General features: G+C 42.6%; 1 protein-coding gene across 6 annotated transcripts in view; it reads left to right on the top strand.

Annotated features, from left to right (window-relative positions):
• The window catches only part of SLC35F5 (solute carrier family 35 member F5), a 1,900,137-nt gene extending 1,882,581 nt beyond the window's left edge, over window positions 1–17,556 (top strand). For all 6 annotated transcript variants that reach the window (XM_069616580.1, XM_069616583.1, XM_069616584.1 and 3 more), the window contains one exon: window positions 17,319–17,556. The gene's annotated coding sequence lies outside the window, so the exon portion shown is untranslated. The remainder of the gene's footprint in view (window positions 1–17,318) is intronic.
• Window positions 17,557–27,823: the final 10,267 nt, after the last annotated feature.

The raw sequence follows: 27,823 nt of genomic DNA, 5'->3' as shown, positions 1-27,823 counted from the left end.
GCGAAGCGCAACCTTAAACTGACAGTATTTTCAATGTCCAAACTTGTCTTCTGTTTTTCCTTGCAGGCGCTGCTGTCGACGATGGAGCGTGTTGTGCTGCGGTGCCAAATTGAAGATTTCGGCGTACCGGAATTTGTAAAGATGAATACTTGGTTCGCCGAAGAGATGTACAGGTAAGAACAGCGTCCCCCAGTTGGTAAGTATGCTGGCAGGATGTCCAGGAAGCAGGATCTTCAAAGGTAAGTCTGACCTCACGCGGCTGTGAGCATTATGCTGCTTGCAAGTGCAGAATAATGCGAAGCGTCTGTCTTGAGGATCGGGGCAGCTTATAAAGCTGAGATCGTGGGCAGGCCCATTAGGGCCGGCTTACCAGCCACACCCTGCTACTCCTAGAGAGTGAGGGGGCTGCTTAATGGATGGAATGTTCAAGGTTACTGCATCCATCTTAGTGGGTGGAATGTTCAAGGTTAATGCATCTGAAGTGCTATGTCCATAATAAAAGCGTTTTGGGGTTAAATGGATGTTCTTGTTTACTTTTGTTCATGAGCCTGGTGCCAAAGGCGCCAGGACAGTGTCCACCCAGGTCTCCTGTGCATGCGACCCCTGCATGCCTGTGCCCTTGAATTCATGACCATGACGGCAGGAAAGGAAGGGAAGGGCCGGTACGGAAGGGGCACCACCTACAGGGATAACATAGATCATGTGCAGAGAGAGGAAAATGTTGGGTGGCTCTCACTTAAATAGGCGGCAGTCATTGTCATGCCCCCGGACCGACCCTTCCCCAGCACTTCCAAGTAGCTTCCCTCTGTAGAGTAGCGCATCGCAGTACATGCACAATACAATGCCCTTTGCCAGGTAAGGGCTTGCAGCGCAGTATATGGTCTGCAAGGATGTTTTAACGACCCACTGACCTACAGCAGTGTCCCTGTTGTTGGCAAGAGCAGATGTGAACAATGCTATACATTAATTTAACCTACTGCATTGTTGGAAGGGCAGTACCCTGCCCACTGGTGCCTTGTGTTTCGATAGCAGTTCTCGTCACATGCAGTACGGACACTTCATGGTATGGCATTAGCCGTAGGACCAATAATGCGAAGCGTCTGTCTTGAGGATCGGGGCAGCTTATATAGCTGAGATCGTGGGCACGCCCATTAGGGCCGGCTTACCAGCCACACCCTGCTACTCCTAGAGAGTGAGCACGTGCGAAGGCAATCCATTAGCAGCCACACCCAAGAATACACTTGGGGCTGCTTAATGGATGGAATGTTCAAGGTTACTGCATCCAGCTTAGTGGGTGGAATGTTCACGGTTAATGCATCTGAAGTGCTATGTCCATAATAAAAGCGTTTTGGGGTTAAATGGATGTTCTTGTTTACTTTTGTTCATGAGCCTGGTGCCAAAGGCGCCAGGACAGTGTCCACCCAGGTCTCCTGTGCATGCGACCCCTGCATGCCTGTGCCCTTGAATTCATGACCATGACAGCAGGAAAGGAAGGGAAGGGCCGGTACGGAAGGGGCACCACCTACAGGGATAACATAGATCATGTGCAGAGAGAGGAAAATGTTGGGTGGCTCTCACTTAAATAGGCGGCAGTCATTGTCATGCCCCCGGACCGACCCTTCCCCAGCACTTCCAAGTAGCTTCCCTCTGTAGAGTAGCGCATCGCAGTACATGCACAATACAATGCCCTTGCTACTATAAATAATTTTGCCCACCAAAGTTAAGTAAATGCACAAACCCATGCCATATTGTGAAGAACTGATGGTAAATGATTACACACAATAATTACGAAATCACGTGTTCCCTTTGAAATACTACATAATGAAATGCAATTATTGTAATTTGCAGGTACTTCAACCGGGCATTCTCGTGACTGAAATAAATTGTAATTCTATGGAAAGTGTGACTAGGAGAAGTGTCTAAATGAAATAGTTTTCTATGATCCAAACCAAAAGCTCTGATATTTTAAAAGCATTGCTTTGTAATACTCAGGGTCTCGCAGAGAATGTTATGCATTCCAAAGCGTATTCTGCCAACTTACACCTACACAGAGTGAAAATACCTGATTGCGCCTAGAGATCCACAGGTTAAGACCTGCAGTGTGTGCTGTTCTGCTCACCTCATACAATGCTTAGTCCCGCTGTCCTGGACAGGAGGTACACCCTACCGGGCACTAACATCACTGCCGTAGGCTCCCTTGCTTGGCCCCATCCCCTCGACATGCAGTGCTGTCACATGTGGGTCACATGACTGCAATATCAGGAGGCACCTCTTAGGCGTCCCTAGAGCAGGGAGGCCCAGCAAAGGGTGACCCTCTAAGGGCATTGTTTGCCCTTGTTTTTCCCCTGTTCGCACCTGATCCTTCGCTGACCTGCCGTCCACTTGCTCCTTTTCCTGCATCTCTCTCTCTCTGTTTTTCATGCCTTGCCCTACTCTGTGTAGGATAACCCACCATTCCTTTCCTCAAAGAGTCTCTGTTCGTACCCGTGGCCGTTCCAACCTATGTTGCCCTCCAATCTCTACGGATGCCTTAACTGTCTTTCGTTTCGGCCTTCGCAATGCCCACTCAGTCTGCAACAAATCTCACTTGATTCTTTATCTGTTTTTCCGTTCTAATTTGCATTTTCTTTGTCCAACTGAAACTTGGATTCCTCTTGACCATTCTTTTATACCAGATTAATTACCTCGGTATAGAAGTGACTCGCCGTCCTAAGACATTGTTTGAGGAGAACTTTCAAGTACCTTACGAAACTCACTGAAAAGGCCACCAGCTGGACCAGACTTCCAATTTCCTTGGCTGGCCGGATCGGGATCCTAAAGTTCATCAACCTACCCCTATGGCAAGGAGATGGCTTCTTTCAAGCGTTAACTCAAACTATTAATACTTTTCTGTGGCACTCTGGGGCAGTCTAATTAAAACTTGCGACTTTGACCACCCCCATGGAGGGTGGAGAATTCAACGCCCTGGATTTCCTCAAATACTGGCTGGTGGCGCAGGCTCAGTTTGTCTCTTACTGGTTTAATACACAGGACCCCCCACCCCATGTTAGACTAGAGAGGATGGCAGTCAGTGACTGAGATGTCCGCTCTTTGATTCTTTCTCCTCTGCCGACCATGTTCGAGTCACTGGACCCTTCGTTAGCACATCCCTTGCCCTCCCTAAAATATGGAAACTATTAGATATGCCCCATCCATGCCACAGCGATTTAACTTTATGGAACTTCCTCCAGGGGTCCCATACTTACCACCATCCATCATACACCAGGTGGGCCGAAACAAGCTACGAAACAATTTGAGACCCCTTCGAAAATGGTAATTTCATCGAGTGGCCAGATCTCCCACCCGCCCTTAGACAGAAACCGTCCACATGGCTCCAATACTCGTCCCTCCGAAAAGTTCTTAAAATCAGATACCCTGATTTCCCCATGATACCTCCCGATGACCCAGTTGTCGCAGAATTATGCAACTTCAACTCCTTTAGGGGAAAGGTATCCAGACTATACGCCCTTTTGCAAACCACAACAACCCCTCTCCTCCCTTTGACAAATTGAAAAACAAATGTGCAGAGGACTTAGAGGTGGCAATGTCCGATGAACGCTGGAAACACATGTGCGCACGCACTCACAATGTGTCCTTTAAGTCCAGATTCAAATTGATCCAGTTCAAAGTCCTGCATAGGTACCATCTCACTCCAATTCGATTACACCACATGTCGAAGGACCATTCCCCCAGATGCCCCAGGTGTGGAACCGACAGAGCCACATACATACACATGCTCTGGTCCTGTCCTAAACTGGCGCAGTACTGGGAGGAGGTATGTGCTACTGTGGCTGCTATTCTAGACTGGATAATCGCCCCGTCCCCATTATTATGTCTCTTACACGACTTCCCGTATTTGGGTCGCGATTTCAAAAAGCTGGCTGGCCTTTGAATGCTGCTTCCTGTCCGCTGCATCTTACAATGGTGGCTGCGCCCTGGTCCACCCTCACACACGCAATGGCTTGGGGCTGTAACCTGGGAATCGGACACAGAAGAGGCCTGGTCTAACCAGCAACCAACACATTCTAGGCCCAGGAACATCTGGCTGAAGTTTCGCTCCTATCGGCATCCGCTGATACAGACTCTGACGCTGCATCCCTGGCTTCCTACTCCCCCCCATCCACCAGGGCTTGAACTCTTTATTGCTCAGGTTCCTCCTGTCCTGCTGTACCTTTCACGCTTATAACTGTAGAGCTAAAGTACAATGTTGTAACCTATTGGTATGAACTGCAATTTGCCAATGCTTGCCCGGTTGGGCCTCTGCATGTACTCTTTTATGTTATCAAGCTGGATAAATAAAGGTTTTAAACAAATTATACCAGATTAATTTCATACTGCTTCCACCCTATTCTCTCATAGTCCTCGCCCTCTCAGGCACAGCAGTGGTACTGGGGTTCTCTATAATTCATCCTGGACTCTTAACTTCCTCTTCTGGCCTCCAAACCTTAACTCTTTTGAATATAATTTCTTCTCCTTCTTGGGCCCCTTTCAGTCTTGCTTCTTGTGTAGCATCCTCCTGGCCCAGTTGGTGAGTTTCTGGACCATCTCGAACTCCTATCCTTTTTTCTTCCTTCATCACCTTTCTTACTTTTGGGGGACTTTAATCACCCTTCTTCTAATCCTTCTTGTTCTCGGTTGACTTCACTTACCGATCCTTACTATCTTCAGGTGTTCCCATCCCCTCCCTCCCATCAGTCTGGCTAATTCCTTGATCTAATCTTCTCCTCGCTTCCTTCATCTGAGCCTGTCTTCCTGTTCCTTCTATGCTTCTGATCACTTTTTACTTTCTCTCTTTCCCTACCCCATCTACCACTCCTTCTCCTTTGCCCACTTTTACTCATCATAACCTTTATCCCTTTGACTTTGTATCTTTTCTCTCTTCTCTACACTCCTCTCTTCCATCATTCCCTACTTTCTCTTCTCTGGGTGTGGCTGCTATCATCCTCCATTCTACCTTGCTGGCTGTACTTGACTGTCTCTTCTCTTCGATCTTTTACCCCCACTAGCAAAACTCTGCAGCCTTGGCTTACTTCTGCTCTTATCTCTCTTCGCTGCCGATCTACGTAAAGCAGAGCAGCACTAGAAAAAAAAATGCGATCTCCTTCTGATCTTACTGCAATTTCATCTTTACATTCTTCTTTCGACTCTGCATTACTTGCCGCAAAAAAATGTAAATTTTTGGAACTTAATGTCTTTTTCACCACCCTCGTCGCCTCTTCCAACTTCTCCACAACATCTTGACTCTTAAACCTTCTGTCCCTCCTTTCATCCCTTTCTTCCTCTGGCTTTGCCAGCTACTTCACATCTAAAGTTGCTAATCTTTGTTCTGTTTGGCTTCTTCTCTCACTTCTTCTTCCTCTAGTCCACCTTCATACACTTTATCTTCGTTCTCTCCTCTTACTGATACCTTTCCTGTGCTCAAGCAACAGCGTCTCCTTCTGATCCTCTCCCATCTTCCCTTATTTCAAATGTCTATCCCCACCCACATAAATGACTTAGAAATGACTTAACATATCATCCTCTTCCTTATCTTCACTTATTAATTCTTCTCTTTCAAACTCAGTTTCCCTGCTATCTTTAAGCAAACTCTTATTCTTGCGATCCTAAAAATAAAATGCCTCTCGACCCTTCTATTCCTGCTAATCTTTGCCCAATTTTGCTTCTTCTTTTTCTCTCTAAAATTCTTGAGCAGGCTGCATATGCCTGCTAGTTTCCTAAATCTCTATTCTCTTCTGCCACCTCTTCAGTCTGGATTCTATCCTTCTAATTCTACTGAGACTGCTCTTCTGCATGTCTCCAACTCTTCTGTCTGCTCGCCATTCCAAGCTCTCTATACTTTTTCTTCTCTATCTGCAGCGTTTGACCCTGTTGATCACACTATTCTTATTTCTTCACTTTTTTACTGGGTCTGTGCTTGAATGGTTTCGATCTCCTCTTTCTCAGTGGTCCTATTCTGTAACTTGGGCAGGACACACCTCTGTCTCACATCCTCTTCTTTATGGTGTCCCCCAAGGTTCTGTACTTGCAGATGATGCATACATCTTTTTCTATTCCTTTGACTCCACTTTGCACTCCACTGTATCAACCTGCCTTTCTGCTGGCCAAAACTGGATATCTTCTAATTTTCTACACCTCAATCGCTCTGACTGAGATTCTATTTTTTTAGGGGTTCAACTATTCCACCTACTCTTTCTCTGTCGTTCTTCTTACCTCCTCCTTTGCCATTTTCCTCTTCTGTGTGCAATTTGGGTGTCATCTTTGACACCTCGCTTTCTTTCACACTGCATATCTCTTCTGTTGCTCGCTCCTGTCGCTATGCTCTTACCATCTGTTGTGCTGGACTCTACCTCTGATTTCATGTTACTAAACATCTTACGTTCGGTTTAAGTGTACCATCAGCCTGGCTCCCCCTTACCTTTCTTCGCTAGTGTCATTCTATTCTCCTTCTCAGACTCTGATCACAGAATCTGCGCCTTCTCACTGTTCCCAAACCCCTCTGTGCTGCCCGTTTCTGAACTGTTGCTCTCTTAGCCCTTAAACACTGGAATTCTATCCCCTTTTTTTATCCGCTCCTCTTCGTATTTTTAATCTGAAAGCTCATCTTCTAACCCTTATTTCCACTTAGTGATTATCTGTTTTCTTCCCCCCTGCTTCTGTTTTAAGTTGTTTTGCACAATCATGTAGTTATACTGCTGTCTAATATTTTTTAATAGCGCTTTTGGCAAAAGTTGGTTATAAATTCAATAAAAGGAAAACATGAATGCATTGCTTTGTAATCCTTAAAGTCTCTCTCAGAAAGGTCATCAGAGCTCTGACCTGATTTATGGAATGGTTCTGGCTCCTTACTTGGCCCCTTCTCTTTCCTCAGTCGCACTGGCTGGCGCTTCTTGTAGAGAAATAGTATGTTCCTCTCAGCATCCACTGTGACATTATGATATTAACAAGGTAACAGAAGGGACGGCCCTCTGTGTGGGAGGATGAAAGGCTGAAAAGTTATACAACAAAATGGTATCGTACCACAGGAAAGGTTTTTGACAATTCATTATTCATGATATGGCACCCATAGTTTGAGAAGTCATTTACCTATGGTTTTGGTCAACTCCCGCTTCTATTTGTTGTTAGGTTTGACTCTTCGATTGGTCACTTATTTACTCCTATTTTGTTGTTAGGATTCAGGCGCTGATTTTATAACCGTGCTGTATGCAATCTCAGTACAAATTATACAAAATTGAGGTTGTGGTCTCATGTACGTATACGACTTCTGACCTTTCTGTATCTGCCTCGATGATCTGTAGCACTTGCTGTTTGTTTTACATTGTATCTTTGTTTGTCTATCTGTACTGAAACATTTTGTTATTACGTACCGTGTTTTACACTACTTTCTCAAAAAACCATGCACTGAAAATAGCAAATGAAAGTGATTTAGTTAAAAGATACATTGACCGCGAATTAAATAAAGCTGTTCTACAACCAAACAACTATTTGTCGATATCTGTGCTGATTGATCCTGCTCATCCAAAACAGTGTCAAGTTTGGGTGCACATAGCAAATCTCTTAAAGCTATTAGACTTCTCAAACTATGAGTGACATACCATGAATAATGTATTGTCAAAAACCTTTCCTGTGGTAGGATACCATTTTGATGTATAAATTATATTAACAGACAGACCCGGGGAATGCAGTTTAGAATGACCAGTGGGGGAAAAGCCTCTGATGGCAGAGAACCCCCTCAAATTGAAGACTTGTCTCTGGAGTGCAGGAATCCCCTTCAAGGGATAAGAACCCTGTGAAGAAACTCTGGGAGGCAGAACAATGTGAGCAGTGATCCGTGACTGGATGTCCAAACAGCAGCAATGTAATAATTCAGTGGAAGATCAAACGGAAAGCAGAAGTTCCTTCTGAGGTAATAAAACCTTCTGGTGTCACAATTTAAGGTAAGCTATGCTCTCAGTAAACCACCGCCAGGGAGCTGAGGCAGTAACAGGGAAAGCACCCAGCAGGGGGGAAGAACAGAGTTAGAAGAGGACCAGCAATATGCCAGAGGGAAGAGGGAAGTGAAGGCAGATCTGCGGAGAATGGATCGGAGCATTAAGGCAAAAGGGTGGAAAAATCACAGCAGGGACTGGAAAATAAGGAACAACATGCTGCCGGCCGCGCGTAGTCTGGAGTAATAAAGATATGCGGCGCCATGTTGAGAAAAGACTAGACCTGCACACTACGTTCGCAGATGCAACGTACCGGCACACAAACAGGCATCCTCTTCCAGCTTCTCCACAAAGACCATCTGTTGGTCATGACAGTCTCACAGAGAAAGTTATGCAGTACAAAGTATATTTTGACAACTTAGACCTACACAAAGAGTGAAAATACCTGATTGTGAATGCATGATAACATTCTTGCATTGTCCACAAGAACCAGAAGGTGAGAGTGGAATCTTAAGTATACTTCACAACACCAGTTTATGAAAATACACCAATATTATCTAAACTTTATCAGGTTACACTTTGATTGTTCCTCTATTGAATGGTCTGCCAAAACACAATGAAAACTAGAAGGGGAACTCCCAGTTCCCATGCTGAAATAGGCAAAAGAGCAGTGTGCTACAAGCCCCTTGTTTTTATGGCTGGCCCCTTGGTGACTGTTGTGATACATTCCAGGACTGCATTTAGGCAGCACGGAAAATGGAAAAAAATGACTAGCTGCAAGATTAACTTGCGCCCAGTTTTGAGTGGTTAACCTCGAAATCCATCCTATTTACCTCTACCTCTCTTGTTTACACCCCCATGCTACCTCCACAATTTACGTGGAGCAAGACCGAGGTGCACAGCGAGAGCAGCTGCAAAGCCCAATGAGAGCAGCTGTTTGGCCTTCTCGAAATAAACTACTAGAGGGTTTTCAAAGTGTTTGGCATAATAGAAGCCTGAGAACGTGAATCGCCCAAATTAAAAGAACACACCTTTTAATTATCCCATGCACTGTGGGCTTATAAAGGCCGGACTGGCCGTATACAGAGATAAAATGTTCATCCAGGGAGCAGCGCCCGGAGAGCTGCTGTGAACGGGAGTCTGCAACAGATACCCCCAGGGCTCAAAACGAGGGACCACTGGGTGGATGGCGTCCACACTGTGTGTTAAATTAAATAATAACGGGCTGTAGTGCTGCACCCGGGAATTGAAACCCTGGCCTCATGCCTTTGAAACGAGACATTTAACCACAAGATCACGGCAATCATTGGTTGTGGAGCTGCAAAATGTTTTATATTGGCATCTTTACTACACAGAACATGTATTTTTTTTTATAGGTTCCTGGATTTAAAAGGTGTGTGCATTTTAAATTTCATCAGCAAGGCAATATGAAAATCTGTTCTCTTGGCAAATGTTTTTTTTGTTGGTGTTTTTGTTCAGTCGTGAAAGACCAGCCTGAATAAAATATGTATATTTCACTTTGACGCTCGTGAAGTAACATCCCAAAGCTTGTTCGGCCACTTTTATTTTTAGGACTCGAGCCCTGGACACCCTATGGACCCCAGGGAAGCAGGAGTAAATCATATGCCACAATCCCTCCCTTCCTCTGCTCTGAGCCATCAGTCACCAAAGCTCTGGTGGAATGGAAAAAGTGCAGCTAAACCGGCTACGGGTCCCTCAGACACTGTGCGACACCCGGCCATCAACAACACTGTGAGCCAATACTGTATCAGCCTGAATTTAGCTTAAAAACTAGCTGGTCCGAGTAGGCTAGGCACAAGCAATGGCAATATGATCCAGCAGGTGTCAGTAGCCACAAATCTATCTAGGACCGTTTTTTTCCTGGCATGACTTTAACACAAAAATAGTTATTCAGGGTTTACAGTCACTGATTAGGAGTAAAGTGTATCAGGTCCCCTCCCTCCACTTACAGAAACACACACACAGCCAATTTGAGCATGCCGCCTGCAGGCACTCTAGTGGCCTTCTAATCTACACCGCACCTGCTGCAGGCTTCCCTCACCAAAGAACAATAAAACTCCTGGGAGGCACAGAGAGCTTTGAAACGTGTGCATTCCGGATTTCCCAGAAAAAGAAAAAAACAATCTTGGGGGGACTTTCGGTGGATTATTTCCGATTTTACCGAAAACCCTGTATATGATTATATAATACACACTGTCACATCACATGTGCTGATGGAACTGTTGATAGATACTAATCTGTGCTACCAGGTGGCTGTACAAAGATTTCCAGATCTAGATGGTGCCTGCAGCCATTGCAAAATATGAGGAATATGTCTGATAAAATCTTCTTCGATCAAAAGAGCATTTCCAAAAGGGTTAATAGTGTGTTCTTTATTACTTTTATACAGTCCTCAAAGAATAGAAAAATTATCCTGAGGTTTTTCTTGCCATTTCCTTTTATAGAAGTAGTAAACTGAGATGGTTCTTCTGAATTTCTATAGATGTTTAAAAATAGCATTTTCAGTTTTGCTATGCCAGCTCTTGATATTAACTTCTGCCTCCACATTTGTCTTTTGCACAACACCCCCAAATGCTTTTTATTTCTGAGTTATCGTAAAATAAAAACGGATCACACACTTTGCTGTAGTTTTATGTGCGATAAACTAAAGACGTTAGGCTTCAGATTTGTACGCATGAAGATTTGTGTTTAATTTGGGGTCAGGGTCATGACTCTGTCAGGGGGGAACAAGAGCACCTCCCATCCTACGGTGGACAGCATACCAGGGTGTATGCCAGGGCCGAGCCAACCCCAGCGTGTGCATTGTATATTGGTGTGCTAGTACCTATGTCCCTTCCACAATGCCTGTCAGCCTCTTTTCTGGCCAGGGTTCTCTTTTGTTTTACAGGATAGCAACCCCCTGAATGCACCTGGGAGCAATCAAGAAATCAGTGACCCGAACCTGGAGAATGAAATTGAGAACAGAAATGGAATGCACTGGGAATTTTCCTTGCACACCGAGATGAGACACCCAACACTGGACCTACCAACTTCCCAATGACCCCCAGGCCAATGGTGAGGCAACAGAAAATGGACAGAGTGAGAAGGGCCCTCTGAGTAGGACCAGTGCTGAACAGAAATTCTAATAAATTAGGGATTTCAAGAGAGACACAGAAATTCTCCCCAATCTGAATTCGAAGCAAAACTCAACCGCACACGAAGAAGGACAAAAGGAAAATTAGCAGTCTGAGCACATGGCTTCTACTGTGCAAATGGAGATTGCAAGTGAAGCGGGCCTAGACACCTTTTTGAAGTCTTCAAGGGATAGCTTTTGTAACATGGCGGCATCCTAATAGATAATTTCTGTGATCATTTTTCCTGTATTATTTCATCATCCTTACATGGTGTACCTAGTTTACATCCCTTTAAGATGGCAGTGAAACCATTCAAAATACACAGCATAAGTCATGTTTGGTTGATTTCGTGAGTTTTTTTTTCATTACCCTGTTGTACCATTAACTGAAGTATTACAGACATCATGAGTCTTATTACTGTGACTCCTTAGTTCTTTTTAACATTTTTCTTTAGACATAAAGCAAATCATATATATATTAAAACAAAAAACATAAATGACTGTACTGTGAAAAAGCATCAATGAAAAATAAAAGATTACATTCATGGACATATCAGAAAGCAATGTTGAGTAAAAAAAGTTGATTCAATCTGTGGTGTGTGTGTGTGTTGCGTCGAGGTCTAAGTTCAATGCCTAGACCAAATGCCTTAGTTTCCTCTGTTGAGCCCAATAAACTTGTGTGGAGCTAAACGTTTTTTCAGGCAATTCAGGGCTGTTTTTAGTCTAGTGTCTATACCACTAGTTTCAAAGACCAATCCTCTAGTCAACGTCACTAATGTTTAGCAGAAAATAAGGAAAGCGTGGCCAAATAGCTTTATAATGTTGGTCCTGGCTTTAGACGTTTCGGCAGGGGTCGTCCGTTTATACTGCCTTCTTCTGGACTGGAGTGGGTGCCCATATGGTAGATGAGGTGCACTCTTGTAGTACGTGTATACAGCAAGTATATATATGCATTAAAAAAACTAATTAAAAAGGTTGGAGAAAATAATACAATAGGAATTGTATTTGTAAAAAGACAGGCTCCATACTTGAACTGAACTCCCTGATGTGCTTAGTGGGGTTAGTTGTGGCGCGTGTTCTCCATGTGTCCCTGGCGGTCAGGGGGACCACATCTGGAGTGTGTCTCACACGTCATGTAGAGGGGTCCTGGGGTGTGAGGACAGGGAGAGAGCAATATGGCCCAAGATGGAGTGGGATGACCAAGAAGTGCGAGCCCATGATGTGCTTACATTGATATTAAAAGACTCTGTGTAATTATAGAAGGGGAGGTCTTTACCTGGTTAAGTTAATGTTGCATTTGAGTTTTATGGTTCAAAAGTCTCGTCTCTGTGCAGCTCAATTTAAGTGGAGGCGGACATGCAGTTAAGACGGGTATGTAGGTTCTTGCTGTTGTTGGAGAGAACGGCAGAAGAAAATAAGGCGTGGGGTTTTATTTGATTGTTTACAAACCGTACCTAGTGGAGGGGCTGAGTAGGGAAGTAATTCCCAAGGTTCCGGGTGGAAGTCATTCGCAAGTGTCTTACCTAGTGTGAGCATGTGGAAGCTTCTGAGTTTGTGGCTGGCAGAAGCCCCTCTGTGTACCATGGAGGTTGCTAAGGAAACCTTGCTAACAAAAGGACGTTCGCACATGTTCATCCATTCGTCTGGGGATGCCGTGGGAAGCCTGAAAAAAGGGTGGCCATGTTGCAAAGGTTGATAGCCTTACCGCATATCCAGGTATACCCTATCTGGGGCTCCGGTATATATATTATGGGTCATATATCCGGACGGTAGGAGTCCGGATCTACATAGCTGCATCTAGGTATTTGGAATGTTCATCCTATTCTAAACATAGGAGCATGTGTACATATATATATATATATATATATCGATGTGGGGTGCCACATTCATGAATGTGTCCTTGGTCCGTGGGCACATGTAAAATATGCAAAAGAATGCTGGCCGACAGGAGAGAGCAAGCCAGCATAGTGTGTTTTGTTAAACAGTGACTGGGCCTATTCCATCCTGCTCATACCAGTGGGACCATAAATGATCTGTGCTGCATAGAGAAACACATTTGTCCTTGCGTGAGGCTGTGGCTTAGTGGTCTGTGTTGTTAGCAACTATAAGTGTGATTTTTTTTTTTTTTTTTTTTTTTGTACCTTTCAGAAACTGATGGCATCATCTTGCTCAGGCCTTGCCTCATAAATCCACCATGCCTCCTTGTATATTAGTGCGCTTTTTTTATATTGGTGTTCTTGCGTACTGTATCCACCACCCACCATACAAAGTCGTCTTGGCGGTGTTGGAATTCTATAAAATGTGAGACCAGGAGAGCTGTTTGGACTTTGTACCTGATCCTCGAGCAATGTTGACCAATTCCTCTGTTAATGGGGCGCGTGGTTTGTCCCACATAACGTAAGCTTCATGGGCATTCAATAATGTATATTACTTTGCTTGTCTTGCAATTGGAGAAATGTTTCAGGGTCCATTCCTCGCCTTGGATGTCGAAAGCTTTCACCTTTTTCGTGCAGTGGCATACCTTGCAGTTGCCACATGGGTAGTGGTCCATGATATCTCTTAGGTCCCAGAGGGTACTTCTTGTTTCTTTTATGCCACAGCGTGCATGTGTCAAGTATTCTTTTATGTTTTTGGCTCTCACTAGGGCCATCCTAGGTAAGGGTTCTTCCGGCATGCTCAATTGTACAAGAGGCCAAAATTTCTTTATTATCGCTCTGGTGTTTCCTCTGTCTGGACCAAACGTAGTTACACATATGATAGTTTCGTCCTTTTCAGCTTTTGTCCTAAGGGTGAGTAGCGTTTCTCTTGGAGTGTACTTAACTCTTTTTTTTTTTCTTTAGCTTTTTTGAGAACTTTCTTTGGGTAGACTCTTGCCTTTAGTTTGTCTTCGAGTTGGTCAGCAGACATTGATGCTCCCCGATTTCAAAGCAATTTCTTCGGATCCTCAAATATTTTCCGTAGGGTAGGTTTTCCTTTTGGCTTTTGAGATGATAGCTGTCGAAGTGCAGTAACATATTTCTATCTGTACTTTTCTTGTAGAGAGTATAAGACAGATTTCCCATTTGTTTCCAATTGTTAGGTCCAGGAAATTGATGGAGACTGGGCTGCTGCTCATGGTGAATTGTATCTCAGGGATCCTCCCATTTAGCCATTGGTGAAAATCTTGTAAGGTGTTAATATCTCCCTGCCAGATGAAAATAATATTGTAGTGTTTCCAGGGCCTTAATTCTGTGTTCAAAAGGATTGTTATCTGCAAATGCGTGTATTTCTTCATATGTCACCATATATATATAATGGTCTGACTCGGGCAAAGGCTGCCCCCATGTCAGTACCTCATCTCTGCAGGTAGAATGAATCCTTAAAAAGGAAGGAGTTCTTTGTTAGGGCTATCGTGAGTAATTCCACAATGAAATTGGCCGATACCCTGTTTTGTCTCATGTGGTGGGTCATGTGGTCCTGGATGCATTCTTGTGTGGCATCTTTTGGAATGCTGGTGTAGAGTGCTGTGATGTCCATTGTTACTAATAGTTGACAGTCCGGGTCGAAGAGGGTGTCTTCAAAGTATTTAATCATTCTCATGGTATCTCTCAGATAGGATATGGTTTGTTGGCTTAGTGGTTTGAGAAAATGTTCAATGAATTTGCAGAGTGCCTCCAATATCGAGCCGCATCCCGAAACAGGACTGCCGGGCGGGTTGCTGGGATCCTTGTGGATTTTGGATAAGGAGTAAAATACAGGTGTTCTGCCTTGTGCCTTGTGTTTAAGTAGCTGAGTTCATTTTCACAAATCCATTTATTCAAATATGCAAAGTGTGCTCTCGCCTCAATCTCACGAGCAATGCCAACTGTGGGATCTGTTCTTAATTTTCTGTAGTTGTGCAGGTTGGCCAGTAGATTTTCTACCATAGTTTGGTATTGCTCCATGGATTGAATGACAATGCCTCCTTTTTTATCTGCTGGTTTTACTACTATATCCTTGTTCTCATTCAATGTTTTGAGGGCTGCCGATTCCTGAATTGGATAGGTTTTTTCCTATCTGGTGTTTTGTCATTTTAAGTTTTGATATCTCCTGGAGGGACACATCTTTCAAAGGAAATTATGTCTCTTGGTATTTGATTGTCATTAGTGTTAAATGTGGTAATGACTCGTAGTCCTGTGTCCTCCTTGCATTCACCATTTAGCCAATCCTGGAAGAATGCTTTTAAGCAAATTCTCCTGAAAAATATTTGATCTGTGTTTTCAAGGAGAACCAGCTTGTAGGATTGGTAGGAACATATGATAGGCCCTTTGACCAGATCTGTGTTTCTTCTGCTGTGAAAGTAGTGTTGGTTAAATTGACTATCAGAATTTGTGAGGTATGGTGTATCTCTGTTGAGGTCATCTGCAGGGTCTGCATGGCCTCCAGTTGTGGAAGTCGTATTGGTCTTGTGGGAAGGAAACCCAGAATGGACCTCTGGGATCCCCCTTCCTAAAATAGGAAGGCCTTCTTTGGTAAGTATCTCTTCCCTGGTTGTAATTATTGTAGTCCATCTGATCGTCTGGGCCTGAATCTGAGCTCGATATTACCAATCTTTTTCTTGGTCTTGTTCTTCCTGCTGTGAACTGGTTTCTTTCCTTATCTTTGTTGTCTGGTGGTGAAAGGTATGGATGCGTTACTTCAATTTTGAATTCTCTCATATCTTTAGCCAATTTCTTATTTTTTTCCCCAAAGTGTTAGCGATGAACTGGTCCAGTTGGCAATTAATCTTTCAGTTTTTCCTTGGCATCAATCAAAGCAGTATTGGCCATGAACTTCTCCTCCTCTCTTGTTAACTCCTCTATAATTCTTGCATATATCCGTTTAGCTGTTGTAATGGTGAGCACCATTAGGTCCCGACTGTATTTGTTCACAATACGACTGTAGCTAGTTAGATATTCCTTGTCCTCCAAAAAGAGTAAAGGTTCATTCCATACAGTACTATATTTGCCTTTAAATACTCTAGAAGGAAGTGGCTATCTACTTCTGTTTGAAAGCATTTCTTCTTTAGTTTCAGTAGATCTTCACCTGATGATGTGATGGCAATGGTCTGATTCGTCCCTCTGGTATTGGATAATGAGGGTCCTCTCATAATCTCACTTATCTGTGCCTCTGAGAAGCTGAGTGTATTCTCCATTTTCTCTTGGATGTTGGGAGTAGTTTTCCCTGTAGGAACCCTTAGATTGCTCTGATTTTATGTTACTATTCGTGTGGCAGTTCTAAATATGTGAGGTATTCATTGTGTAATTCTAAAACAAAACTTTTGTGCGGCAGAAGGGATAGCTTAGCGAAAGATTAGCCAATGGGAGCATGTGAGGAGATGGAAAGGTGCTTGGATGAGATCTGGTAGAGTGGTGGTGGATCAAGAGACTGGGTAGGCGGTGGAGTGCATGGGAGACTATGGCAATGTTCGGTGAGAGTGCTGGTAAATATTTTGTGTAGGCAAGAGTGGCTCCAGATAATACCGTAGTGCAGTGATGGTGAGCTTAGTTTAAATTGTCGCAGTTTTCCCAGACCAGTTGCTTAAAACCTTATTAAAAGGATTTGGGTTGTTTTATCGAAGTGTAATAATCAGCGGCGGAATTGACCATAGTCAATTTCACAGCAAATCGCTTTGCACTTCTGCCAAACAAACCAAAATGTGCCTTACACCACCGCCTCCCCTACTTACCTGCTTGCTCGCCGCAGCTTCCCCTGCTGCATCCGATCCGTCTCTCTAATGCGGGTCGGATCCGATGCTGCAGGGTCCCTATTTCTTTTTTCAGTCCCCCGCCTCCAATGTTGAGGAAGTGGGAGACAACCCTGCAAGCCCTCCAAGCCCAAAAATATTGAACATGGGGAGCGGGGGACATCCCTGCAACCCCTGCTCCACATGTTCAATATTTATACAGATCGATCGAATGTTTTTTGTTTGTCGCTTTGTTACAGCTAGTTGTATTTTGTCTGTACCCTTCATAATGGCAATATTTTCTCGCTTTGGTTTCTTTTTTCAGAGCTAGTAATAATGCTGGTACCAACCTTGTATAAGAATATCGGTAGACCAAAAAGATAACTGTACTATGAGACCTGTTATTCCAAAGACTTCTTTCAGCCTTATAATTTAATGTTCTTATTTTCACTGCTTTTGGTATTGTATATTGAAAAGAGTGATGTCAACTGATATTTTATTCAATTGCCTAATATTGTTTCAATTTTTTATTTTAAAGATGAAGCACTACTGAAAAAGACAATCCATGGACAAGTACCGAAGGAAACCTATATTTCAGTGCCTATTTCTGAAAATTCTATTTTAGAAAAACAGTTGATGAGCTTCAATTCTGTGAGACTCTCAGACATGTCCATTCTCGAGCCAGCTTGTTTGCACCTCATCTTGGAATTAACTTTTTTACAATTGACTTCAGTTCTGAACATTGCAAATTAAACCACCTGCCTTATTGAACTCCATGGAGTTTACAGCTGGTCAAATAATTTATTTAAATGCAGTTGTCTGTTGTCTACTGTTCAATGTTTTTATGTAATGCTGGAATTTTTAAAACTTGTTGTAATGTTGCTTAAAGCAAGAATTGAAAACAAGTCCTTTCAATGTACACAATTTTAGGGCAATGGTTTTATATATAAATAGATGTATGCTGGAGTGTGACCATTTTATTTCCTTTGTTGATAAACTGTTAAGCCTAGCACAGGAATAAGGCAATTCGCTTTTATTGTTTTCTCTGCCTCCAGCAGCAACAAATGTTGGTGATCAAATCCTGTTAATTGTTCACACTACTTCAAAATGTTTTTACATCAGTACAATGCTTTACTGTTCATGAGCACCATACTTACCTTTAAAATTAATTGTTCCTTGTGGCCACCTCATGACATTTGATTCATTATCCTGCCAGTTATTTGGCTCAGTAGAAACCTTTTTCATCCCACTGTTTTATTTAGCGTTTTGAATGTTCTTTCATTGTTTGATCTAATGTGGTGGAAATTCAGAAGACCAGTTAGAAGAAATGTTTTCTACTCAAATTTCAGCATACGAGTTATTGTTCTTTGAACAGTAATTGTCCAGTGGAAAAGAACAAAGGGAATTCTATTGGTTAAATAAAAAGAGCAACTGAAACCAACTGACACCAGTAACCAGTTCCAAGTTCCAACATGCCAATGGACTTTACTACAGAGCAGTGCAATAGATGTTCATAGATACCTTGGCAGAAACTATATCCCCTAACAGTGTATAACTGGTCAACTATCTTTTATTTTAACTAACGTGGGTGCTATTATGGTTACTATGTGCGAAGCAGAAGGTATGTGTGATTTGAAGTTGTTAATACAGTTAGGCTAGAAGTTTTAATTTACACAATATTGGAAGTTTCAATTTACACTATTTTTTTGGTGGGGAAGGTGAGCTATAGCAAATAGTATTCAGTGTTCCGTTTCAAGAATGTGACCCCTGTGTGGTACTTGTTCCAAATGGGGAGCAAATCAGCTACTCTGTTACTTTAGTACCTTCCTTTTTATGCAAGTGAGGAACATTCCGCTATACTTTGTTGACCCTTCCCAGACCTAATATATACTGCATAGAAAATGTAAGCATTAATAAACTATTTGCAATCCATATTTCACAGATTAGTTATTTCCAACATGTGTATCTATCACATGTGCCAGAGAGGCCTGTTCAATGTAGTGACCCTTCTTACCACATAGTGGTGGTTTTGTTTTTTTCACTGCTGATAATTTAGGGCTTAATGCCATTAACATCTATAGAGGTCTGTATAAATTGTTGGTTTTTCTCTTAAAAATAACATTTCCATTTATGAATGGGCTGACACGATGGTGGGCCCATTCACGCAATGGAAGATTGGCATGTTTTAATATGAATGTTCGAGAGGGCTCAGAAGCCACTCCTTTCTTGCCATCCATTGAAGCGTGAGGCAGGAGGTGGCAGCAGCATGATTAAGTTGAGGAATGTCTGCAGGCAGGGTTGCAGCATGTCTCTTAAATCGGGGACAGGATGCAGGAGTCTGATGGACAAGGGACAGCAGTGTCAGCTGTCCTGAAACGCTGGCTTATTCTGGTGGATTCCTCCCAGGGTTCCAAGATGATTTGATAGAACATCTGTGGCAAATGCTTCTATAGATTGGCACTAGATGTTCAGACAATTCGAGGGACCAGGATTATAGTCCCACTTCATAAAATAAATGTTGATTATTAAGTGGCAGAAACGTAAACATGAAACTGCTCAACCTCGGTTTCCACTTACTTTGGTACATTTACGATGCTGAAGCGTTTTGTACTTAAAACTAGCATCCTCTGTCTATAAAATTTACAATCTGTATGGCAAGGAATGATCTGTACAGTATGCACACATTAAGGTCCTTTACTTAGTTAATTAGGGACAGTCGTGTAAATAGGGGAGATCTAGGATTGCCTATTTTTTTGGAAAACTTGCCCTTTACTTGGACAAAATGTATTTTTGTGGAACCCATTATATCATACAATGGTGGGTACAATTTCCTCGACATATGAAAACTGCCTGCGTAAAAGAATTCCAACATAGCGGTGAGCCACACTGCTGCTTAATTCTAAAGATGGTAGCAAATAATGGAGTCCTCAATATTTTTATTTTCAACAGCTGCAGTATATTTCGTGATGGACTCAATTAAAATATTTGGGAAGGCCAGGTAAAGTATGTTTGGTTTGCATAAAATGGAACTGACAATTGTTTTAGTTCCAATTTAAAACAAAGATTAATACATTTTAATCTCTCTAGAACTCTATTTCAGACATTTAGAACTAGTCGAGCCACATACATTTGCACTTTTTTATTTAGACAGGGTTTACATATAAAGTCTCTTGAAAGTGGAGTTTTCCATTGTTCTGCAGCCAGACTTTTCTTCTTGGAATTGTCATTAACATACAATTGTTAGGTTGAAGAATGAAAATCGATCAAATCAGTGTCTGTTGTATCTTTTGAGCCAGTGAGATTATAACTAAACCAACACATTTTTCCCTGAATGTGTCCAGTTTAGTTGCAAAATGTTACCAACAGTTGTCTCCATGATTTCTTTTGTCAGCTGCTCAAAGAGCAGATGCCTCCTTGAGTTATAATTATAATTGTAGCTGGATTTCTGCACTTTACACATTAAACACTGTTTTATGCTCCGGTGGAGACTTAATTGTCTGTGCCCTTCAGATTTATTGTTTGAACACCTACATTGGGTAGCAAACCAATCATGACTGTTTACATCTACTATTAATCTCTCCTCTGGAAACTGCATTTATCAGTCTTGCTTCAGTGCATTCGGCATCAAGTAGTTAATATTCTTCCCTTGGCCTTCTGCCAAATATAAATTCCTTTTAAAGAGAAACCTTTTGTGTTTTTTACATCCACATAACTCCAAATTTTGTGGCAGGTTCTAAAGTATATATGTAGCATCAATAAATGATCATTCTTACGACATGTCGTTTATTTCAAATAATTAAAACATTATGTTCTGCTACACAACCACTGCAGCTTCCGAGAGATCTGACCTGAATTCAAATATCTAGGTATTACCCTGCATGTCAATTTCAAGCCCTATTTCCTTAAAATTGGTTTTGAATGAATTTTGGAAGCACATTAATATTATTAGGCTACTTGGAGGGACAGTTTTTTTCTGCTATGACAGAGGGCCGAAAAAACAAAAGACAATGACAGGGCAACACATATTCTAAATCTCCTCTTGCACACAATCACCCTTTATGTACTTCAATCTAGATTTTCAGGTCCGAGTCCCTCATCTGTGTTATTCAACCTTTATTTTATGTAATCTGTAAAAAGCCAGGCATGGCTTCTTTAACCTTTCGCTTTAATGCTTCGATTGGTTTCTTCTCCAGGCCTTTTTTCTGTGTATGTTTAATTATATTTAGGAATCGTTTAGTGTAAAATAATTGATTTTGATTTCCTATATGATACTTCTCAAGCTATTAACCTATCTATTTACTATTTCATCTGCCTTTCTTGTGAATTAATAGTCATATCTGTCACTTTTGGTGATTACTTATTACTTTCCTTCTTGGCACATGTTTTGAATTGCTGCACAGATTTAATTTTGCCTATTCACTTTGGATCAAAAGTCTGTGGAGAGACTCCAGATTTCCTTTCGGTCACTCTTTTACTCCTTCAATCTGTTTTTTTATTGTATTATCAACCACTTGCCTCCAAAGTCAGATGTATTGTATAACAAAGTTCTATAAAGCTAATGAGCCATGGATAACATGCTAAAGTACATGCGTTTTATAGTCTAACTCTGTCTGATGATGTCTATATAACCCTAAAAGTCCATGGTATATAATGCACAACATTTACTGTGCAGTTGAGCAAGAAGTAAATGTTTCCTTGGGTAATAATGCCTTGGCACAGTGGAATTACGGACATACTTGTAGAAGGCGGACACCTGCCCAGTTATTCTCAAAACCAGAAGGAATTTAATCTGCTAGGGAAAGGGGCAGAAATGTCCTCTTTGGAACACTGTGCAGAGTGGAATGTATACCATAGGATCTCTACTTTGTGTGCAATGTATAGACCACCAGGGACTTGCACTTCAACTCCTCTTCCCACTAGTTCCAAAACCGCAAAAAAAAAAAATACTGTGACAATCGATAGGACTAGAGTTATATATATTACGGTACCTTGCAAATGTATAACAACCTTCTCTCTGTTGAGGGCCAAGGGTCCCACATGCAAATCCTTACCTCTTACCGACGGGATTGCACGAAAAGGTTGAATCTAAAATGCTGAATGCACGTTTAGTGTGCATTCAGCATGTAGATCAGATCGAAGCCCATAATACCGAACAGGGGAGCGGGGATTGCGGGGGTGTCCCCCGCATACATTAAAGCCTGTGCGGGGGACAAACAGGCAAAATACCAAAAGATCTAGTTATAAAATGCAGTGGGATCCGAAATTTTGTAATTTGATCTTTTGATAGAGGTTATTTTAATGTACATACCTTACCGACAAGTGTGTGGTCCCTAACACCTGGTGGTTGCCCTGCCTACCGCTGGGAGATTCGAACCATCAATTGCAGCAATCTGGTTCCATGAGTTTTGAAGGGCTGAACATTTATTGCAGCACTTTGGAGACTATTGAAGAACATGGATTTGCAAAATAAATATTGCAATTTTCTGTATTACTATTTTGATATTTTGATACTTTTTTCCATGCAATGGCTGTAGCGACTGTGTGTATGTTTATGATGTAATTCATATCTACTGCCAAATTACCACTATTCATCCACCTGCACCTCCTTTCCATTTTTGACAGCAGTGCATGGGGTGGTCTATTTTATCTTTTCTGTACAAATTGCAGAAACTTTAAATCATGTGCCATTTGGCATATATGCGCGAGAGAAGTTTGTTTTCTTTGCTATTAGACTTGAGTCAACAATTTATTTGAGACATTTGCTTCCTTATGCTCAACACTCAGTTGATTCGATTTTAGATTTATCAGTGCAATTGGAGGGTTGTGAAATACTGCTTAACTTATTTCTTGTGTAAAACATTTACTTTAAGTAGGAGTATTTAAGGATCTCAATAATGGAATAATTGGCTTAATTCACTTGTTGTATAGATATCATTCAACTTTTGAAAAAAAAGTGTTTCCTAAACCTAGTACAATCCTAATGTTTTACTATTTCAAATATCAAAACAAACTTACTGGGGTTTTGTATTTGAATTGCTCCCCTTTTTAAGCAGATCCCATCTTTTTCTTAGCCCTATCTGCTCTCGTCCTTTGTTGGATTGGTGACAGGTAAATGTGATCGAAAGATCCATTGACCATATGATAGAGCCATGCACGTTTTATCAAGACACATTTACTGACAAATGAATGCAACATTATGCCATAGAATAGTATTCATTTGGAAGGAAGAGCTAATGGGAATACATTGGCAAGTTTTTCATCCCTATATAAGTCGTCGTATAGCTGATTTAGTGATAATGAACACAAACCCCAGTGATTATATGTCCTATCACCTATCAACATGAACAGAAGAAAATAGATGGAAATTGCAGAAGGTTTAAGAATAGCAAAGACTTTAATTGGAAATGGCTAGTGAATACAGTTTAGCACACTTTTGTTAGGTTTGTTTGATGATGTGAGGCCTCAGATTTCTGTGCAGTGGTGCACCTAATGTTGCAAGTGGTACGCTTTACACAATTAGGGGCCTTATACTGGTGTTGGATCGATCTGCATTAAATTATGTCAAAAACAGTTTTGAATACACTAATCAGTGGGTCTGTGATTCTTAGAATGGGATGCTTTGTCTTGTTTGTTGCAATTCTTCACATCAGTGAGCTGCACAATGGGTGCTTAATATTTGTGAGAGATCTAGCTGTGACCCTCAGGTACATCTGATTTTATAGTAGAATGACTGTAATTATTGACATTGTTTTTGTTTGTCTGTTTTATTCATATTTCTGTGTCTAATTCTGTATTTCTGTTATCGTACATATATTTAAGGGGTCAACAGTCTTTCCTAATTGTTAGTTGTATATCTTCTGCCTTTTGTTTAATTGAAAATACCTTTCCTGCCGATATTATTTTCAAAATTTTGAAAGCATTTTTCTTGCTTCGCTTATTTTGTGAGCTTCTTTCAAGCCCTTGAAGGTGAATTGATACCAGATGGTGAGAAGAGGTGCAGCCTGTGAATTTGTTACAATAACTGTGGAAAAGTGAAAGGATGTATTTTTGTTTTTACTTTACACCAGAAACCTTAGATACTAATTCAGCCCCAAGGATTGAAGTCGCAACGGATATAGTAGCGCTGCTTTTAATAACAGTAATTGTACTATTGCAAACAGAAGTGCCACTACTATCGTCAGTAACGGCACTCACCATTCCATTATTACTGGTAGTCTAATAGACTTGGAGTATAAATGATTACATACTAGTACAAATACTAGTGGTCGCAGTGGAACTAAGACGACTGCAAGTAGTAGCACAGTTACCACCAGTAGTAGTAGTAGTAGCAGCAGCAGCAGCAGCAGCATTAGTAATACAACCAACAGTAGTAGTAGCTGCTGCACTACTACTTATAGTAATATTACCAGTACTAACTCTGACAGTTATGAACACTGCTACTGTTAGTATTAGTAAAACTACAACCAGCAGCAGAAGCAGTGTTTCTAATGGATTATGTCCTCTCACAGATTCCTCATCTTAGATATATTTCTACGGTAGCAGCAAACGTCGGAAATTCTTTCAGCACTAGGGGGCGCTGTGCGGTTTGGCACTGAGGTTCCTCAGCATCGGTTCCAGATGTGACATCAGGGTTGATGAAAGTAGCCTGCACCTTGGCCTGTGACCACTGTTCCCTTTTTCTGCATGCTCCGTACACACATTCGTAAGGTTTTCACACTTCAGAAATATTTAAATCGTACTCCTATTCTAATGTTCCCATGAAAACGTGGACTCCAAAGCCATCTGGCTTCAAATGTTGTGAGAACTGCGATGTGAAAATATTGCTTACAGATCCTCACAAAATCTGTTTGTAGCGTCTCTGCTTCGTTCACGTTAAACCGACTGCGACTCATGTCTGTCTGACATCAGAAGCTTTGAAGGAGGGACAGTCAAATTTGTCGCTCGGCTGATCCCTGTCGAAACCCCCAAGCACCACTCATTTGAGGAAACGATCACCTCAGGGGGAAACATGGAATGGACCAATTTGTCTCCTGAAACCTGAAAAAAAATAAAAGGCATTTTAAAAAAATAGGACTAAGATCGCGATTCTCATCATTCCTCGTCCTCCTTTGCTTTACGAAAGAACATGAGAGGTACACACTTGTGTAAGGAACTCATGGTGGCAACAGTAAAGATAAACACAAGTGATCACAGTTCAAGGGTGTTTATTGAACTTTATAATGGGTGAGAAAAATGCCTAATCTAAACCTAAATAATGAGGTGGTCCTAGTGGCGTCTTGTCAAATAAAAAGGGCCTATACTAAAAGAAACCTATTGCCAATCCTTACCACTAAGTTACAAAAAGAGTGTAGGATAATGTTCACCAGAAACGAAAGAAGTGTTCACAAAATGATACGTCGGGATGGTAAGGCTGGCTCTCCCTTCTCCATGTTTTAGGCACGGGACAAGGTGGGACTTCTGGGCACAGCACACTCCTGGGCCTCGCTAGCACAAGGTGACAGTTCCACTCGACGATACCAGGACATTCAGGGGCCAAGTCTCTTTAATAAAAGGTCTCTTGCCTTAGAAGGCCTGCTGAATCAAAACAACAAACAAAAGGTTCCTTCAGTGATCTTGCACATCGCGCGATTGCTCTTCGCCCCTTGGATCTCCCTCGCCCGGGTTTGGATCCTTCTTGCTTTGGGCCTCCCTCAGTCTGGTTCACTACAGCCTTTCAAATGCAGCTTGCACAAATGTGTTATTAAACACTTTCTCACTGCGGACAATCCCATCCTGGGTTCACTCTTGTCAACACAATGTTCACAGGTGTATTACTTTTCACCCCAACTTGCAGGCTTCTGCTTCCCGGCTTGGTTTCTTCTCCTGCTACTGCTATGGGCACTCTTGGGATCCACACATCTCTGCTGCACGGGTCACTCTGATCTGGCCTCATTAAGTGGGAGTCTTTCACTCTCCAGTTTCCCTTGCGCTGCTTCTGCATACGGGCCTTGGGAGAATGCACCACTTCAGCTCTGCATTCGCTGCAACTAGGCGCAACTGTAAAGACTGCCTGTTTCTTCCAGTCTCTTCCAATGCTGCCACAGTCAAACAGGGTTTGTGAGCACATGACAACTCGGAGCCTGCAGGTGCAATCTGCCCTTCCTCTGCTCCGGTGTCCCTTCTGTGGTCACACTTCCTTGTGAACTGCCAGCCTTGTGCTGTGCTGCTTCTGCTACTGCCGACCTTCCGGCTCCTACTCCAGCTTCTTTCTACTGCCCTTTCCTTGCTGCAGCCTTTTATACCCCTCGTGTGGGTTAATTGATTTCAGGTACCAGCCTTTAGAACTAATTGCCTGACCTGGCCAAAAGCTATTGGGCTTGACTGCCTGACCTTGGCTCCTGCTTGCCTCTTCAGCCCTACTCCTCTTCACAGCCCCTGAGGCATTCTGGGACATGCAGTCCACTTTAGATGCATTCAATGTCTCTACTTTGAAAAGGTTTAAAAATTGATTTCCCCCTTTTGATATTATTAAAAGGAATTATACGGTTTTACCTTTTGAGAGACAGAAGGGCCAGGAAAAGTCACATTTTCACTGTTCCTGTTTGTATATCTTTGATACAAGATAGATTATTTGGGTTCAACACCAAATTGAGTCACTCCTTCAGAATGTACCCTTTCATCCTTAGTAGGAGGTCGAGATGTAACGAAATGGCAATGAGCCAATTCCTATAAGTCTGTGTTAAAAGTATTCCTCTTCAAGGAAAAATACCATCTCTCATCCTGCCAAATCTCCCCACCTCACTGGGCCTGGTCTCCACCCATGTGATCTTCTGGCAGTACACCCGCCCGCAGGATTGGAATCAGGAAGAATCTGGCCTCTCCTGACCACCTGGGAGGAGACTCTAGGCAGGGTTTTAGTGGGCGATCCGCCAGATTCTCCACAGCACCCATGATGCCCTCTGGTGATCTCTCCCTTGAGCATTTTCTCAGCCCCAAGGGATTTCACCAAAGCTGTTGGCTGCGGTGGCTGCCCTTCTCGAGGGTCAAGATTCACATCTTTACCTCCCTTGATGATTGACTCATTGGGGCTCGCACCCAGGATCTGGTGGAGGCCCACCTGCACCACACCTGCCATCTGCTGCACAGCTTTTGCTTTTCCATGAACTTCAAGAAGTCCCATGTCTAACGCTCCAGTTCGTAAGAGATTTCCTGGATACAAGCTCCTGCATAGCTTTCCCTCCTGAAGAGCATCTGGCAAAAAGGAATTCTAATGGTGCAAGTCTTCCAAAACAAATGAGGTGATGACTGGAAGGTTTGGAAATATTCCTAACCTCTGGCATTGCTCTGGGCTACCCTCTAGACCATCGCTCTTCAGCCTGCCAATCCTGATTTACAATATCCCATAAAAAGACTAAAAGAAAGGGTGAGTGCAGTAAAATATTCCCACTCACTCAGGAACATAGAACATATGTTCCTGAGGGTAAGCCCTGAGGACAGAAGGGCTGGGTAGTGCTGTTTGAGCTGTGGCGGCGTCACGGAAGAGTGAACTTTCCTATCTGCATTTGTTTTTTTTTTTTGATAAGCTCCGTTTGGTTTGCAGTGTAAAGTGCTCCCAGCTGCACCTGCTTTCATTCATCCTACTTTCGCTTTCCTGCATAATTGGTGTGTAGCCATTAGCGACGGTGAAAAGGACGCCGTGCTAATCTATTTTACACACCCCTGCCTCACAAGGTCACGTGACATACCGCCGTGCTCATAGCCACCCCCACAGCGCCCTTGCGGCGTAAGCCCTGAGGACAGAAGGGCTGGGTAGTGCTGTTTGAGCTGTTTGGCGGCTTTGGCGCGTGGAGTGTGGAGAGATTTTTTTACTCCACTGCAGACGCGGAGTAAAAGCGCGATGGAGCCTGAAGTGCGTCCTCCCACACCCCCAGTAGGAAAGGCCAAGACGACCAACTGGGAATCTGAGGAACGCGGAGAATCAACGCCTAACCCAACTCACAAAATGAGAGCACCGGAGGCCACGGGCGCGGGGGCTGTGGCCAAGAAAGCGGAAAAAGTAAGAAC

Source organism: Ambystoma mexicanum, chromosome 9 (genome assembly GCF_040938575.1).
Source record: "Ambystoma mexicanum isolate Mex_15411 chromosome 9, UKY_AmexF1_1, whole genome shotgun sequence".
NCBI lineage: Eukaryota > Metazoa > Chordata > Amphibia > Caudata > Ambystomatidae > Ambystoma > Ambystoma mexicanum.
Note: the sequence above shows the minus strand (reverse complement) of the source record. Positions and strands in the feature narration are given on the sequence as shown.